Source organism: Cydia amplana, chromosome 11 (assembly GCF_948474715.1).
Source record: "Cydia amplana chromosome 11, ilCydAmpl1.1, whole genome shotgun sequence".
NCBI lineage: Eukaryota > Metazoa > Arthropoda > Insecta > Lepidoptera > Tortricidae > Cydia > Cydia amplana.
In genome coordinates, this window is record NC_086079.1 from 4,631,942 (window position 1) to 4,648,001 (window position 16,060).

Genomic DNA, 16,060 nt, shown 5'->3' on the forward strand with positions numbered 1-16,060 from the left:
CGGTCAAAAATCATGTTTGTTGTATGGGAGCCCCACTTAAATGTTTATTTTATTCTGTTTTTAGTATTTGTTGTTATAGCGGCAACAGAAATACATCATCTGTGTAAATTTCAACTGTCTAGCTATCACGGTTCGTGAGATACAGCCTGGTGACAGACGGACGGACGGACGGACGGACGGACGGACAGCGGAGTCTTTACCCTTTGGGTACGGAACCCTAAAAAGGCGGCAAATTTGAAAAATGTATACGAAGGGAAATCGTCCCATAGAAAATTTTAATATCGCGCCTTTTTCTACTGACAAGATTTGCTTGACCATCTATAGTTTTCGTTACTTATTATAAAACTTAAGTCAACTTTACTTAAGTAGGTATGTTTTTTTTTCCTAACCTATCTGAGTGTTCCACTGCTGGGCAAAGGCCTCTCCCGTGATTTCCACGACTCCCCATTTGGTGTATGTGTCCCGAACTATGTTTTTATTGTTATAAAATTTAATAAAAAAAAAACCTATTTACTTCAATTTCTATTGATTTATAAAAGCAGAAATAAACAAGTTAGGTATAAAACGTTAAGTTGCGTACCGACATAGGTAGTCTAGACCAGGGATGTTGCGAACATCCGCATCCGCATCCGCAACCGCGGAACATCCGCATTATTTTCAACATCCGCATCCGCATCCGCATCCGCATAAAATCGATGCGGAGCTTATGCGGATGCGGATGTCGAACAAGTCGGTACAGGAACGTCTTAGCGGCGGCGTAAGTGCTAGGTAATTTCGTCATTACCTATAACGAAATCGTCTAGATCCAGAAAAGTCGGCGAAGTTACTGTTTATTAAATATAACGCACCTATATTCTTGCTCAAATACTAAACGTTTGGTTTTTTTTAATAAAAAGATACTAAAAATTTAATATTTGACGTTTTCTAAGTAGCTAATCTTGACATCCGCATCCGCATCCGCATCCGCGGATATGAGCCTTTAAAAATCCGCATCCGCATCCGCATCCGCGGATGTCAAAAAATCTGCATCCGCAACATCCCTGGTCTAGACATTTCTCAGGCTCGGAAAGCTCGAGAATGTCCACTCTCAAAATATTTGTGGTGGATATTTGCGGACGGAGCCGGAAGGGTCGCTGGCCTTAAGTCAACGCGGGGAACAAACACGCCTACAGTCCAAGGGATAAGAGAATGGTGGTAGGGGTCCCGTTGTTTCCCATAAAGTTTTAAGTCATAATGTACCTATTGTTTGTCATATTATCAGTAGTCATAAAATTGAAACCGTTAGGATTTTCGTTAGGTTATCCTATAGATAGGTTAGGTTTGTTTTATGGCAATCCTTATAAATGACGCGTTTCTGAACTAAATGAATTAAGACTAACGAAAATGCGGGCAAACAATACATTATGGCTTAAAACGATTTGGGAAATAATAGAGACCCATATGGTGGTAACATAAGTGTTGACGCATCATATCTAAGTACCTACTCATACGAAGACTGGTTGACGACACATGACGTCACACACATACGGCATGGCTCCCCGTACCTACATTTCTGAGGCTCTAGTGAAAAAGGGTACAAGTCTCGCGCAGCTTAGGTTTAAAAGGGCATACGTGTTACCTGGAACTTACGCCCTTTTATAACTGCGCTGCCTTGTAACCTTATTAGGGTTACAGATTTAGACTGCACCATACAGCCGAAGCGGCTACACATATTTTTGTATAGATTTCCCAAATACCTAAACGTTAGGTACTTGTATCTAGTTACGTTAATAAAAACCGACCAAGTGCGAGTCGGACTCGCGCACGGAGGGTTCTGCACCATCAACAAAAAAAACGGTCACCCATCCAAGTACTGACCCCGCCCGACGTTGCTTAACTTCGGTCAAAAATCACGTTTGTTGTATGGGAGCCCCACTTAAATCTTTATTTTATTCTGTTTTTAGTATTTGTTGTTATAGCGGCAACAGAAATACATCATCTGTGAAAATTTCAACTGTCTAGCTATCACGGTTCGTGAGATACAGCCTGGTGACAGACGGACGGACGGACGGATGGACGGACGGACGGACGGACGGACGGACCGACAGCAGAGTCTTAGTAATAGGGTCCCGTTTTTACCCTTTGGGTAAGGAACCCTAAAAAGAAGGTTATAGGATCCTGTACTTTCTTCATACTTCATCAGAAGAGCGTATAATATGCGTGCGCACTTGCAATGGATCTGCTGGTTCTAGACGAACATTAAACGCTAATCGCTTATCACTCAGCTCTGTGTGGACAGTACCAACAAGCTAGGAACAACAGTTCTCACGCTGTTCCGGGCTGCTTGGATCCGTGCCTGAGCTAGCACTTCTAGTTATTTCCTAATGTAATTAGAGATAGTGTGTTTAAGACTAGGTATGTCACAAGAAAAACGTTTGCCAATATTTTCAGTGCTCAAGACAGTTTAGCCACAAGCAAAGCAAAGGCAAGCCGAGGATTTTTCGAGAGACGATATTTTTTTTATGATATAGGAGGCAAACGAGCAGACGCATCACCTGATGGTAAGCGATTACCGCCGCCCATGGACACCAGAAGGGTTGTAAGTGCGCTGCCGGCCTTTAAGATGGGAGTACGCTCTTTTCTTGAAGGTTTGAAGGTCGTATCGGTCCGGAAATACCGCAGGCGACAGCCACAATGTGCGACGCATGAGAAATGAGAATGGGGTTTAAAAATTACGATATCTATTTTTAACTTAATTTCCCATGTTGGTTGATTGTTTTCATAGTCAATGTTGGGTTGTTAGTCACAGTCTTAAAGAGTGCACACAGGCCGGCATGCAATCAGCATGCAGATGTCTCGCTCGGCGAACATCGAATATTTATCGCCGCATTATGATAATTCAGCCGACCGGTTGAGTGTGTATGAGCCTTTTGATTATGTTTTCTCCTATGATTTTTTATGTAATAGTGAGCAAATGAGCGGACGAGCCGCCTGATGGGAAGCGGTCACCGTAGCCCATGGACATAAGCAACATCGGCGGTGCCACTTAAGCGTTGTCTACCCTTGAGAACCTTATACCCGCTTCTTGAATAACCACATGTCGTAGCGCAAAAGAATCAAGTACGTATATACCTCAGGAGGTAACTCATTCCACATTCTGCACGTTTTTGGGAGCAACGAGATATGTCTTTCATTTTTCACTTTACTTCACTTCACTCAATTGTCTATGGCTACCGCGCAGTTTAGCACAATTCTGCCAAAATCGAGTGAGTACCTATATTTCAATTACATATAGCTAACTATGATGGTCAACTACCTCAAGACGGAATTATAGTGCGACATAAAATAGTAGAAATTAAATAAAATAGAACTAAAAAAAATCCATACTAAATTGTCGCCATGTTGTTTAAGCATTTCACGTCAAAAATTTTACGGTAGTAAATAGTTCTTATTTCAAATACAGTTCATATTAAATATCAATGGAACATCTGAAATACAGCATGCTCATAACACCTTATACTAAATAATAGTAATAAAATTGCTAATGTCACAGTTTCTCATGAGATATTAATAGTGAAAAATAAGTAAAGTGCAGTGGCATAATAGTAGTTTATGCAACAGTGATATAATAAGGGTTCTTAAAATTCAAGGGTCGAAGTTACAAAACGAGACGTAGTCGAGTTTTGTAAAAAAAGACCCGAGAATTTTAAGAACCAATTATGAGCTGTTGCATACATTACTTTTTCTATGACAGCTGCAGCAAAAAAAAAAAAAAAAAAAAAAAAAAAAAAAAAAAAAAAAAAAAAAAAAAAAAAAAAAAAAAGGTTATTATTAAAAAAAAGAGTTATTATAAAAAAAAGAGTTTTTATTAAAAAAAATTGAGTTATTATTTAAAAAAAAAAAGAGTTATTATTGTAAATGAAAACATACCTCTTTCAATCAAGATGATCGGAACTTGTATCTTTAAAAAAAATAAAGCAGTTGTATTATACTCATAAGATGACTGCTAGCAGTCATCTTATGAGCCTATAGACAAAGCATTCAAATGACATTGCTTTAGATATCACTGTCAGTCATTTAATTGACACATTTAAGTGCTGGAGTAGAAAAAAAGCTTAATAATCACCTAATTGTGTTTAAAAACAAAATGTCACGTCAAAACGCCACAAAACGAAGATTTATAGATCCATAGATGTGGAATAAACAGTGGCCGCAGGCGCATCAGAATGGCGAACTGTCAAAACGAAGGGTAATTACTGTCATGCCATGCAACCGTTTTGTCATGCAGGTGTGATTGTGATCGATTACCGAGCGGTTTACGCCAACCATTGTATATTTAACGAGGCTATTTATTAAATATACCTATGGGTCCTATGGGAATCATCACAAGGAAATAAATATACATATATTATATTTATTATAAAGAAGAAATTTAAGAGCATTATTGATTTAATGGCAGTAAAAATCGACATAAATTTGTGACGTGACTTGAACTTAGCGGGCGGCGGGCATTAGGCACGGACCGATACGACCTTCAAATCATAATAAAAAGAGCGTACCTACTTTCATCTTGAATTCCGGCAACGCACTTGCAACCCCTCTGGTGTTGCAGGTGTCCATGAGCGACGGTAATGACAAAGAATCATGGAAATAATGGTTTCATAGAAACATATGTTAATATGGTTCTAAAAAATGGCCCAGTTTCAGTATAAACATTAGGATGATTAATATATTCAATAAAATAAAAGTGCAAGATTCTCCAATCAGCCATTTTGACTGAAACGCCAATCAGAAGCGAGCTAAGGAGTGACGTCATCAATCCTCATTGACCGTAATCCATACATCCTCACCAAAGAGTTTGGAGGTTCAAAAAAAATATTATTTCGCCACTAAACATTTATTACGTCCAAAAAATGGGTACCTAATGATTCTCCGAGAAACTTTTAGCAGATTATCGATTCGCCGACAACGACTCGCCGAACAACGTTTCGCAGAGTCATTTATTTGTAAATGTAACTTTTGGTCGACTAACGTTACGCAAACTCTTGGTTCACATACAGTTCAGTTCGCTTCTGTGTAAATTAGCTGAACTATTATCGGACGATTTCCATTTGGCAGAGTAACTGTTTCGTTTAAGCAATGTTTAGTCGAATAACGGTTCACATTATACATATAATTTTATTTTCGCAACAAAGGATGATATAAAATATTATCATTTTTTAATTAAATGCGTTAAGTAGGTATACATATGTATATAAAGTAAGTTACGAAGAAATTAGCGAATATGTAGTGAGGCTACAATTGCACTACATCAAATTGGTGGATTTCGGGAGGAAATGCTTGAGTTATTTTAGAAAATATCCAAATCATAATACACATGCCTTTAAAAATTTAGAAGTTCCGTCATTTCCTCAGAATAAAGATTAAAGAAGAAAATTATTATGGGAATACCTCGAAGGTAACTTACTCAAATCGGACCATGGGTGCCGGAGTAATCGCTGAACATATTACTTAAAGTAAATCATCATCAAAACAATCATCATCATCAGGTAAACTTCATCAAAATATTTGAACTCTCACCTTAGTTTATAATTATTTCGATTAAAATTTAGTTCTTTCTTCGCAAGTGTGATGAAAAACATTGTGTGTAACTCCGGGGGTAAGAATATTCTAAGTTCTGCTAGTCAATAATATGCCAAATGAACATTCGACCTATTGTGTTTCGACCAATGGTTTCTCGGGTAATTATGACAGTTACTAAATGATTATTCTACGAATAGTAAATATGCGTATCAATGTTCTGCTTATTGACTACTCTCGCAAACGACTATTATGCGTAATGAGATTCGGCCAATCGTTACTCTGCCAAACAACCCGTCGGCGAATCGTTGTCGGCGAAACAAAAATCGGCGTAATTTTTCTCGGAATATCAATAGGGCACCCCAAAAAATATTATTACACGATGTAAATATTTATTTGTAATTAAATAAATAAAATGCTAAATAATACGATATTTCACCAAAAAACTTTTTTAATTATTTGGCTGAATGGAATTCCTATCATTGCCATGTTGGCTGTCGGAACCAGAAAAAATGAAAAATGAAAAAGTAAAACCGGCGCTCGGTGATTTCACTCAGAATTTACATGTATCTAAATAGTTCATCTTAAATTGCAACCGTGTGAGAGTTTTTGTATAAAATGAGTTATTGTAATTAATGTCTGTAATGTATTTATCATCCCTAATCGTAATATATGGTGCTGAATTAACAATATCATTCGGATTCAAGGGAAAATTCGTAACTGTAAGTATGTAAACAATGTCTATCACCCTTCCACCAACTGATTAATGACGTCACAAATGGCTTGCGAGGCGTTTTCGCGCGAGGTTTAAACTAGCTATAAAAAAATGAAATTATTTATGTTAAATCTTATGAGTATAGCTGAAATATTGTGTTTTCCGGAACCAGTACAAGTGTACCGTCAATGATAAAAGGGATTTCAAAATTTGTCATCAGGCCAATTGCTTATTATTATCAGGCGATTGCCTCATAATTCCTATATCATAAAAAAATGTTGATAAATTTAGCACCTAAGTTTCAAAGTTTCAAAGATGTTATTGTATTGTTTTTATTTTTATTGTTTTTATCCAAAGTTGTTGGATTGATCATTTCATTTAAGTAAAAGCTCGCGCCCTAAATAGGAATATAGTCATAGTAATAAATGACATTATCTGACATTTAGCCCATAAGGGCGCAATCTATCGCGGCTATTAAAAATGACAGGTTCGAATGAGGCTGTTGAATAACACGAGAAATGGATGACTTGAATTAAAAGTATCTACTGCATTGACATATTTATATCTTAGGACGGGCCTTACGGGCAATAAGAATGGGGCAATTACCTACATCGGTGTCACGGACGCGAATTCGAGCCAATCGTGCAGCCTAACGCCATAACGCGATTGGTTGATGAGCTCGCATCACGCGCGCGATTGGTCGCAACTAGTTGCGGTAGACTGCACGATTGGCTCGAAATAGTGAGTGAAAGCGCTGAACTAGCACCATTCTTAGTAAGTAAGCCCTGTCCTTAGATGTATGTCAATTTGATCTACCTACTGTAAATTCTAAGCGCTCAGTTTGCCTTTTTTAAATGGCGACAGTAAAAAAGCCAATCTTATTTTACGTGACTTGATTGCGTATACCTATTTAAACTTTAAAATTACCTCCGACGTTTCGAGTACGGCATTGTTCCCGTGATCTCGGAGAAAGGCTGGCTAAAGTTGACCTTTCAGCTGCGCTAGTTTTGTTCGTTTTTAGCTGCTCTTGTTAATTATAAACTTTAATGTTTTGTTCAAAAAAGTTTAAATAATCTAACTTATACTAGGAACTAGCTAAAATGAGATGCAATCAATGCAACTACTCGGACATAAAGCCATAATCCACCGCACGTATGAAGATATCCACAAGCATTCTGAAGCAGTAGCGCGGAGTGACGGCGAGTGGCGCGCCAAACGCTATTGTATGGAAATTGGCGCACAAAATACGAGGAGACAGTAGGTCAGTTTCTTCTGACTGGCCTAGCAATACGGTGTATTCCAAATCAGAGTCAAAACCTCGGTTATACCGGTCGGTGTCCATTCAGAAATGTTAGTCCAGGACACCACACATTAGAGGTGGTCAAACGCCGGCACCGGCCAGCAGTGACAACCGTCAAATAGATACTGAGGCATAATAATTGGGAATATTACGCATAACTCTGCTCCCATAATAAGTCACAATCTAAGGGTCTACCGCAAACGAAAGTCGAAATTTTGTTATCTAACCCTTTTTTCGATTTCGCATTTCCCGGTAGACCTTTTGTGTGTCAATGTCATATTTGATTGTCTGTGAAAATTTGTCAAAAAACAGTTTAAGGTACAGTATGTATAAGTTACTCTATGGTTTACTAAAGGCGCTAGTGCTGCACTCTGGTAGCAAAACATTGCAGTAATACTCCCTATTATATCAGCTTTCATGCTGGCCTACTGTACCGATCGCCGTTTTGACAAACTGTGACGCGAATGCGAAATAGCCGGTCTATACTTAGCCGTGTAAGCCAATAATTAAATAATAAATCACGGCTAGTGTTGACTTCTATTTGCTCGACGTGCTTTGACCCGTGATGTATGGAGGCGAGCTACTGATTAGGTATTAAGTGTGGAATAAAAATGTATGTGTGGTGGGAGCTTTTTAATGTGCTATTGGAGAATATACGGACCTAGAAGGCTAGTTTCCTTTAGATAAATGTAATGGTTAACGATATTAGGGTTTCTTTATACATATATATCTTTATATTATTACATTTCAATGCAAGTGTGAAAAGTGTGTTATTATTGACGAGTCTCGAGATTCGCCTTCGGCTCATAAAAGACACGGGACAAGTAAATAATAACACTTTCACACGTACATTGAACGACGTATTTTAATACATTTGCGAAAAATTCACAATAAAACAAATATTACTTACATGAGTAGGTACTTACAGTTACAGTTACGAGTTTTTGCTTGAATTGGAATTATATTACTTATATATTATTCAGCACTATAAACTACGTTCAGCATTGATTTACATTGCAAAAATTAATCACATAAATAAATGTTTAATTTATATCGTGTAACAATACTTTTTATTAGTATATGTCTAATGTCAAAATAAAAATGTAAGTGAGTTCGACTAAGATCGGACATCGGGTAAGATCGTATGATTCAAATTTCCGCCTATTGTGGGGATATTTATTAATGCTGGCAAGGTGATGCGATGCGCCATTTTGTTCCGCACCCCTCTTCAGTCCGCACTTGTTGCTGTGACAGACCAGACGCGTGCATTGTGCCGTTAAGTAAAAAAGTACAAAAAATGAGTTTTTATTTCGCATCCGGATATACCTTCCGCTAGTTTTTTTGCAATAACTGGTAAGTTTGAGCATTATTTGTTTCTTTTATAAATTGTATGTTATTTTTATTAAATTTGTGACAAATCTGTATATTTGGAATTTTGATACGATGCCTGTAGGCCGAGATCTGGTCTTACTCGAAGTGGTCAAAGATCGGATGCAATTCATCCGATCTTATTTTCTCAGGGATACTCAAACTTTAATACGTGTCACCACGATGCTTGATTAAATTTCTCTAACAGACGTATATATAATGGTGTTTTTTTTACATAACCGCAAATTTAAATGAGAAGTAGGTTTAAGTGCTATGAAACGAATTTTAAACATAGTTAATTAATTATACAACTGCCTAAAATATGAGTGTATTGATTTCAACGTTCAGGGTTGCATGTATGTATGAGAGTTTCTTTATTTTAAATTTTCTTAATCTATCTTAATAATAGCAGACTGATTAAAATTTGGTTGATTAAGATTTGGTCGTATTAATTCCTCCATTTTCATATTATTTTATCCATATGTCCTCTTTCATCACCTTCTTTCAACCTACCGCGCTTATGGTGTCAATGAACCCACGTGGTTCATTGACCCCACATGGGTTCATTGACCCCACATCTAAAAGTTTGACAACCATAATTTCTTGAATATTGAGCGCATGGTGTAAGATCGGACGGACGCTTACTATGACGTCTAGAAAGATAATAAAATTCAATCATATAGAGAATTTCATTATTATCAATTCTGTACTTGAATCATGTCCGTACCCTATCCACAAGCTGAGAAAAAAAATAAAATCCAACATCATCTCAACCCACCTAAAAACGTCCGAAACTTACCCGAACTCACTTACTTATAAAGTTTTTGATCATCCAAACTTTTTGGTGGTGACGTACTTAGTACTTATCGATTACGGTCAGAATTAAACTTAACAAAAGTAAAAAGCACTAGTTCGCAAAAAACAACTTTGCGAACGCTAAACAGCTACGTAAAGTAGCACTTTTTGAGCAACTGTATTTTAAAAAGTGTTTTTAGGGTTCCGTAGCCAAATGGCAAAAAACGGAACCCTTATAGATTCGTCATGTCTGTCTGTCTGTCTGTCTGTCCGTATGTCACAGCCACTTTTCTCCGAAACTATAAGAACTATACTGTTGAAACTTGGTAAGTAGATGTATTCTGTGAACCGCATTAAGATTTTCACACAAAAATAGAAAAAAAACAATAAATTTTGGGGGTACCCATACTTAGAACTGAAACTCGAAAATTTTTTTTTCATCAAACCCATACGTGTTTAGTCACATGGATAGGTCTTCAAAAATGATATTGAGGTTTCTAATATCATTTTTTTCTAAACTGAATAGTTTGCGCGAGAGACACTTCCAAAGTGGTAAAATGTGTGTCCCCCCCCCCCTGTAACTTCTAAAATAAGAGAATGATAAAACTAAAAAAAATATATGATGTACATTACCATGTAAACTTCCACCGAAAATTGGTTTGAACGAGATCTAGTAAGTAGTTTTTTTTATACGTCATAAATCGCCTAAATACGGAACCCTTCATGGGCGAGTCCGACTCGCACTTGGCCGCTTTTTAATAGCTTTATTTGTTAGTACAATTGGTACATAAACTAACGAATAATTGAAAGTATTCCCCATCTCATCTCATAAGGCTGATTCCCTGTTTCATGTGTAGATGAGAGGTGAAGTGCGGGAATTAATAATCTTAATCAATAGCTTTAGCAATCCACAATTCCACATCTTTTCTCCGCTCCCCTGGATTAGGTACAAGCAATGCTATTAAAGACAGCCTACGCGGCGGTTCACGGGATTAAAGATCTAAACAAACATACTTTCGCATAATGTATAATCCAACTTAATAGGTACGTATCGCTTAACATTCTGCGTATTAACTGATGACCCCAAAAGTCTCACCCGTGTGACCATACTAGCTATAAAACTAACTGAGATACAAAAGGCTAAGCTTTTACTATCTTCACCTAGGGCACCATAAACTATAGACCGAAAACCAAAATATCGTAAGCGACATTCTAACCTGCCTACCGCAAATTTATCTGTCAAATAACGTACGACCTTTTCGAAATGTGACTGTTTTATTGCAGAAAAGTGGTCAATAGCGACCAGTCATTCGTGGCTGTCAACTGATGGGCTTGGGCTCTTCACACTCGCAAACTATCAAATAAAATATGCTGTAACTACAAATGACGTTTTTGCAATAATTAACTCTATGTTATATTACTTAGAACTGAATTTATGGCAGCCTAAATTGTTTTATGGATCCTTTTTTCTTAAAATACATTTTTTACTGTAATGTCAAAGGTGTTTCTAATAGTGGAGTAGAAAGTATAGGTAAATAGCAGTTGTCTTAAAGGTTTTAGTTATAAATGTCAGGTTATTGTTTGCTTGCGTTACAAAAGGTAAGAAAATGGTATGAAATTAACAGGTAGGCAGTACCCGTTTGTTTATGATCTTCGTGGGAAATTCTACAGACAGTAAGTACTACTTATCTTTAATATGTAAGTACTTATATGAAATCTTATTATTGAAGTGAAAACTTCTTTAGCGGCGCTGTGCACTTTTTGAGGTGGGGAAAAATGTTAAACTCGAGACAGCGTAAAGGTAACAGTCCATTTCCAACCGCAGTTGCACTGCTGTCAATTTTACTATGGCAATTGACAGTAACAGCGGCGCGTTCAGTACCAGTAGTGCAGCTGCGGTCAGAAATGGAATGTTACTCTAAGACGATCAAGATCAGACCGTAAGATTTAGATGGCCACTCATTTAGATGACATTTAAATCAATAAAGAAAAACTCAATGACATTACATGAAAAACTGTTACATGTAATGTCATTGAGTCTTTCTTTATTGATTTAAATGCCATCTAGTGAATTTAGCTCTAACTGGTATTAATATAACTCGAGTACTAACAGTGATGTGCTTAGGGGTTTCAAGTAATTAACGCTAACGCTACATGGCGTTAATCACAATTATACATAGTGCATTTTGCACTAATCATTGAGTTTTCACTTCTGCCGGCACTCCCTGATATTTTCTCGAATGACTAATTTAGAGCCAGTAAACTTCTAGTTACATCACTAGATTGTATAAAACAAAGTCGCTTCCCGTTGCCTGTCTATCCCTATGTATGCTTAGATCTTTAAAACTATGCAACGGATTTTAATTCGGTTTTTTGAAGTGGGCTTCTTTAGCGGCGCTGGGCACTTTTTGAGGTGGTAAAAAAATGATAAACTCGAGACAGCGTAAGGCGATCACGTGACCGTAAGGGGCGTAAGGCGATCACGTGACCGTAAGCCCGTAAGGTGAGAATCAATAAAGAAAAACTCAATGTTATTTGACATTTATGTTGCGGACTCCTTTTCAAGACTCCTATGAGTTGACAAGACTCCCTGGTGGCAGTATGTAAATAAACATGTCAATGAAAAAGTGTGATCTTATTTGAGTATGTTAATAATATATAATAAATAAATAGAATACCTCCGCTAAACGTATGTGTCGTGTTACCGGGCGTCGGTAACATAGTGAGGTGAGTTTTTACTTCTATCGGCACTCCCAGAGTGCAAACGTTGTTGCTTGTTTAATAGATGGAGTGATTCAAGCGAAAGGTTTATGTATAATTTAACCCGTGCGAAGCCGGGGCGGGTCGCTAGTAATCTATAAAATAAGAGTTAGTGGCAGTGGAGCGGAAAATACGTGTGGCTTGCAAAACAGAGGTTGTGGTTCAAACACAGACAAGACATCCTCTAGACTGAGCATAGTAACGCTACCCCCTCTGCCACAAATATACGGTAGTTTTACTCCATCTTCGAGTCAAGTGTCAGAATCCCGTGCCGTGATTGGTCCGTGTCTTTGAACGGACCAATTACGGCACGGGATTCGCTCACCTCGTCTCCCGCACCCCAGTATTTTTGGCAGCATCGATTTTATGAAATGATTGCTCTAAACTCCGTCTAGAGGATTCCTAGTCTATGGGTTCAAACCCCGTTTGCTGTTGATGTTGGAGGTGTCCGTAGGTGATGGTAATTTCTTACCATCAGGAGATTCTTCTGCTCGTTTGCCACCTGTATCATAAAAAAATCGATACGTATACATATGCTGTAAAGCCTAACCAGTAATATATGATCATTGTCAAGAGGGCGCTGTTATTCTCATGTATGGGGTGACAGTTCACGTATGAAAACATTAGTTTCATGAAATTCCGCATAATGGCGCGTGATCATATATACGTTGGGCACGTTTCTCAAAAGCTTGTAACTTGTAATACAAGTGGAAGTCCCTTTCTAATAAAAGCTGTCAAAAAGTGACATCTGCTAGTTACAAGCTTTTGAGAAACGGGTCCCTGGTCAGGCTTTAAATAAGTAGATAGGCAGATAGAGTGAAGGCTCGTATTAAACGTCTTTTATGGACGTAAAGGACGCTTTATAATACAAAGAAGTGGATTACTGTCGTTAAATGGTCTGTGGTCTGCGCCTCGGCAAATTTACGACCGTTGACCATTTGCCATAGACGACACACCTAATTGTTCATAAACCTCAGTGTGGGAATATGTCTTCACTTTGTGTATGACTTTACCTTTTACTGTCCATGTATGTATCATCTTTGACCTGAGCCCGTACCATGAGACACTGACAGGCAGTGTCAAAACTGACATTTACGCTATCGAGAACGTAATTTACTTTCTATACATCTCGTTTGCACAAATATGCGAGTACGAGCGAGATGTATAGAAAGTAAATTACGTTCTCGACGGCGTTTATGTCAGTGCCAAACTGATGGTAGCCGTACAGTTGTGTATCTTGTTAAATACCTACCTACAACAATACTAAAACCTAATAATTACCTAAACCATTTGTAAGATGATAAAATAAATAAATAAAGCGTTTATTCACAAATCTTGCTTATAATATTTAAAATAATTAATTAATTATTAAATAAAATTTAATTTCTGTACCTAAAAGTGTTCCAGAATAAACCAATTAATGCTTTAAAAAATATATATATTTTTGCCTGCCAATTGTTGCTATTAGTAAAAAGGTTTTTTAAACCACGTCGGTGGCAAACAAGCCCACGGTCCGCCTGATGGTAAGCGGTCACCGTATCCTATGGGCGCCGCAACCCGACCCTATAAAACTGTACCTAGGTACACTCCTTTCTCGTAGGACCCATTACTGTAGTCAAGTGTAGTCCCTCGAGAAAACCTCGGAAAAGCTCATACCACAAGCGCTGCCGCTGGTGGCCTAGCGGTAAGAGCGTGCGACTTACAATCCGGAGGTCGCGAGTTCGAACCCCGGCTCGTACCAATGAGTTTTTCGGAACTTATGTACGAAATAACATTTGATATTTACCAGTCGCTTTTCGGTGAAGGAAAACATCGTGAGGAAACCGGACTAATCCCAATACGGGCCTAATAGTTTACCCTCTGGGTTGGAAGGTCAGATGGCAGTCGCTTTCGCAAAAATTAATAGTGCCCACGCCAATTACTGGGATTAGTTGCCAAGCAGACCCCAGGCTCCCATGAGCCGTGGCAAAAATGCCGGGATAACGCGAGGAGGAAGAAGAAGTTGTGTTTTCTTGTTTGTATCACAATACAAGTTACTCAAAACAGGAAAGGTTTAATAACAATAAAACATATTTTATTGGTCATTTTATGCACTGGTCAAAGGTTAAATTAGCATTAAAAGCACTTCAGCTAGAAACTGCTTATAAATTGATGTTTTAGTGAAGTGTTATGACCCATTGGTGACCCAGTAGTGGGTTCCGCTTGACAACTAATCCCAAGAGCTGACGTAGGTATTAGTTTTTAGGGTTCCGTACCCAAAGGGTAAAAACGGGACTCTATTACTAAGACTCCGCTGTCCGTCCCTCCGTCCGTCCGTCCGTCCGTCTGTCACCAGGCTGTATCTCACGAACCGTGATAGCTAGACAGTTGAAATTTTCACAGATGATGTATTTCTGTTGCCGCTATAACAACAAATACTAAAAATAAAATAAAATAAAGATTTAAGTGGGGCTCCCATACAACAAACGTGATTTTTGACCGAAGTTAAGCAACGTCGGGCGGGGTCAGTACTTGGATGGGTGACCGTTTTTTTGCTTGTTTTGCTTTATTTTTTGTTGATGGTGCGGAACCCTCCGTGCGCGAGTCCGACTCGCACTTGGCCGGTTTTTTACGAAAGCGATTGCCTCAGCCCTTCCAACCCAGAGGGGAAACTAGGCCTTATTGGGATTAGTCCGGTTTACTAACGATGTTTTCCTTCACCGAAAAGCAGCTGGTAAATATCAATGATATTTCGTACCGTACATAAGTTCTAAAAAACTCATTGGTACAAGCCGGGGTTTGAACCCGCGACCTCCGGATTGCAAGTCGCACGCTCTTACCGCTAAGCCACCAGCGCTTCTTAGAAATAAAACACATGAACCCCTAGTGTAAATTTCATTCGTGACGAGCGTTTACGTTGTCTATTTTTGTATGGGATTCTGAACAGCGCTCCAAGCGGGACGTTTTGGAAACTCAAAATCCCATACAAAATGACACTTAACGCAAACGCGTACGTCACGTCGCGCTATTGAAAGACACTAGGGGTACAGTTCAGGGGTAAAGTAAAGGTGTGGTGTGATTTTCACACTGTATATACCGAACTTTACTTTACACACTGTATAAAATCTAAAAATGCTCATAACATCGTAATTTTCCCCAACACCCAATTAAACAAAACATATTCCTCATAAACTAATTAATATGACATTGTCTAATGTTTTTTTAATAACCACGCCATGGGAGTTGCCGGTTGCAATTATTCTAATGCATACGTGTTTCTAGCTACACTATCCTGCGGCTCGATTAGATGAAAATGAACCTTATGTGGTTGGTTTAGAGGGTTTTAGGGTGTATTTCAAAGGTTTTATTACGTTTCCAGTTAATTTATTTCGTTTCCTAATGTGAAAAACATACGGACCCGAGCGCAGTTTTAAAATTTGTAAGGTTCTAGGAAACCCGAGGGTCTACTTTCTCTGTAACTCTAATTACGCCTTATTTTGAGTAAAAGAGAAAGATGCCCGCAATTTGCAAACTTCGGTGTTCGCGGGAGGCCCTCAGGACGTTTACTACGGTTATGAACTGTT

At 38.2% G+C, this 16,060-nt stretch overlaps 1 long non-coding RNA gene across 1 annotated transcript in view; it reads left to right on the forward strand.

The window, feature by feature from the left end:
• Positions 1 to 1,283: 1,283 nt before the first annotated feature.
• LOC134652052 (uncharacterized) overlaps positions 1,284 to 16,060 on the forward strand; it is a 39,808-nt gene continuing 25,031 nt past the window's right edge. The window contains exon 1 of the long non-coding RNA XR_010097154.1: positions 1,284 to 1,313. This is a non-coding gene — a long non-coding RNA (uncharacterized LOC134652052). The remainder of the gene's footprint in view (positions 1,314 to 16,060) is intronic.